Below are 3,082 nucleotides of genomic sequence, written 5' to 3'. Positions count from 1 at the left end.
ATGCAGACATGTGAATCCTAGGAGAGTGAGGAGACAACAGCTTCAGGTGTACCGCCCATTTCTAGACCTTGCCACCATGGAATAAAGGGATATAATCAAGAAGTTTTGGTTGAATAGGCAGACTATACTGGATTTATGTCCTCAGCTTTAGCCAGATCTTCAGCCTCCCAATAGAAATTCAACATCCAACCAATTTCCAAACTCATGTCAGTACTTAATTTTGTGGCCACCACAGGATCCTTCTAATACACTGTGGCAGTATCTGGTGGTATGTTACAACAAACTCAGTGGTGTGCTACAAGAAGTTCTATCTTCAATGATGAGACACATCACAGCTTCATCCAGTTATTTTTTTGGGGATATTTCTAGTTGCATAACCTGGAATTGTGTTACATTATTTTGGCCCTTTTTTTGTCTACCATCTACTAGACTCCGCTTATCCCAACTGGCCATGGTTTTTGGTACTGCTGAGGAATCCAACATTGCCAGAGGAAGCCCGCTTCAATGGGGCCCCTGAAGAACACAATGGCCAGTAGAAGTAGTTTATTTTTGCATGATATGACATATTTTGGGAATTGTGTTTGGGAACTTAAAATAAACATTACCTACTTGCAAATCATCTACGTTTACACAATCTTTTGATGTTTTGTCATTGTCAAGTTGTGATGGAATACAACAAATGCATAGAGCTGAAATATACAACACCAGTCAGTCATGGTAAATTAAACCATAGTTGGAGAGCCAACATTGTTTGAAGTTTAATGTCAAAAATGCTACTGGCATCAGAAATGCAAATGTGTCCCGAAATAGTTCACAGAGTGAATGGTAGGCACATAGTGGAGATTAGCATCAAGGTGTCTTGCTGGCGGTGGCAGAGGTCTTGCCATCCTTAACTTCTAGTAATCTGCATGGACGGCCCCTGCCACGGGGGGGGGGGGGAATTTACAGCTGCAAGGGCTAGGGGGGCTGTAGGTGATTCTTCCTGTGGCTGATGTAGATGGCTCATGTGATGTAGAGCCACAGGAAGGAGTAGATGGTGCTGGGAAAGCCCTGGACGTGTGGGTGTAAGTGTCCTGCAGGACCCCAATCAAGGAGCCCATAGAGTTATGGGCTTCCATCTGCTTATTGTGCTCCCTCTGCAGCCGCTTCATCTCCCGGAGCTCAGTAAGTACCTGGCCCATCATGTCTTGGGACTGATGATAGGCTCCCAAGACTTGTGCGATGGTGGTGTGGGTGTCAGTGACCCCAGTGGACTCAGTATGCTGGCCCACAAACACCCTCCCACGACCCCTAACCCCACTACTCTGTGCCCTTGCCCCAGTGTGCCCCATACAACTGGTTCCTAGGTGAGCTAAAGCTGGTGGTGGGCACGTGCTTGGTGGCACAGTGGAAAGAACACAAGAAGTGGAGTATTTGGGTTGCTGAGGTGTCACAGCTGGGTTGGCAGGTGTCGGTGTGGGTGCAGGGAGTGTGCTGGAGCCATCTGCCCAGATGTAACAGGCTCCTCAAGCTCTTCCATATCCACATGAGTGTAGTCCTCACTGAAGGCTTGATCCTGACCTGGAGTGGATGTATCTTCAATGGCTGGAACCTGCCCACGTGCTCGGCTAGTTTGACCTATTGAGAAATGGAGAACATTTTCATTAGTAAAAGTGTGTATTGTGTGTTCAAATCTTTAGAGACAATGTAGATACATAGAAGACAAAATAGGTAGAGATTATTGTGATGATAGCTTCCAGAGGTATTACACATATTACCCTAACTATTATCAATTTCAAACAGTACAACTTCAAATCAGCAGGTAATAAGATGTTCTGAAAAGTTCATGAAGCGATTAGGCAGTATACCATACATCATTCAGAACAGGTGGTGAAATGTGTAATTGACAATTCTAAGGCCTAGATGACTGCAAAACAGACATTTGCACTACTTGGATGGATGTTTGGCATTAGTCATTATGTGAACAGTGCAGTGTACCACTTATATTCAACATAGTAATTTACATACCTGACAATTTTTGTGCCAACCCAGTTTGATTAGTGAAACTCATGACATCCATACAACTGGTTAAAAACAACAAGACAACATTACGAAAAGAACACAACCCATTTTCAGAAGAGAGCATTGAATAGGGATTGATCACTACATGATACTTTACCATATGTTGAAATCTGTTAGGATAGAGAGAACGAGCAACATAACATAGCAATATTCTTTTGAAAAAACATAAACAGGTGAATTTTAAATCATATAATATTAAAGAGAGGATTCTGAGTGAGGCTTTAAAAATAGGGACATTTAACAGAGATGACTGGTCTTTTAGAATCCGATCTGACATTGCGAAGGCGACACAAGACAGGCAATGGGAGTTGGGTCAAAAAATGTCCGAATTAAAATCACTTGGGGCTACAGTCCAAATGAAGTTCCCGGCATCTCTCAGAATTATGTGGAGACACAAGATGTATAATATCAAAGATCCCCTAGAGGTTGATAACTTGTTAGCACAAATGCGGGACCAGATTCAAATTCAATCTCAAGCCCACTCCTAGACATAATGCTAAATACACTTGCTGTGGGAGACCACATTTACAATGATTTACAATGATCCTATGAATTCTAGATTTTAGAACCAAGACATACTTTTCACACACTTTTCACACTTGCATCCTTATTTAGCCTTTTTTCTTTTTAGGCACGGAGCTCAAAGAGGGCCATAATTAAGGCCCAAAGGAAAGGGAGGCTTTCCCAGGGAGGGCTTGTGTCTCCCCGTCCCTCCTTTTTTTCTTTTCTTTTCTACATTTTTTGTAAATATTCACGAACACAAGTGGCTTTCAGCCATTTTAAGAGGGGAGGAAGGAGAGGGGGGGAGCACATGGGGTTTGGGAGCAAACTAGGGAAAAAAATAAAAAAAATGTCCTCAGCGCTAAATAAAGGAGAAAATCGGGAACCTGATGATCAATACAATACAGTGCGCTATATACCTTATAGAGGGAGATGGAAAAAAATCTGAAGAATATAAAAATAATTACCTGGAATGTTAACGGTTTAAGAGTTAAGAGCAGAAGAAGGAAAATCTTTGAAT

General features: G+C 42.3%; 1 pseudogene; it reads right to left on the bottom strand.

Moving 5' to 3' along the window:
- Nucleotides 1-896: 896 nt before the first annotated feature.
- On the bottom strand, nt 897-1,696 carry LOC147690278 (uncharacterized; annotated as a pseudogene).
- Between the last annotated feature and the right edge of the window lie 1,386 nt (nt 1,697-3,082).

This window comes from Lissotriton vulgaris, chromosome 9 (genome assembly GCF_964263255.1).
Source record: "Lissotriton vulgaris chromosome 9, aLisVul1.2, whole genome shotgun sequence".
Lineage (NCBI taxonomy): Eukaryota > Metazoa > Chordata > Amphibia > Caudata > Salamandridae > Lissotriton > Lissotriton vulgaris.
The sequence above is the reverse complement of the archived record's forward strand: the minus strand, read 5'-3'. Positions and strand labels throughout refer to the sequence as shown.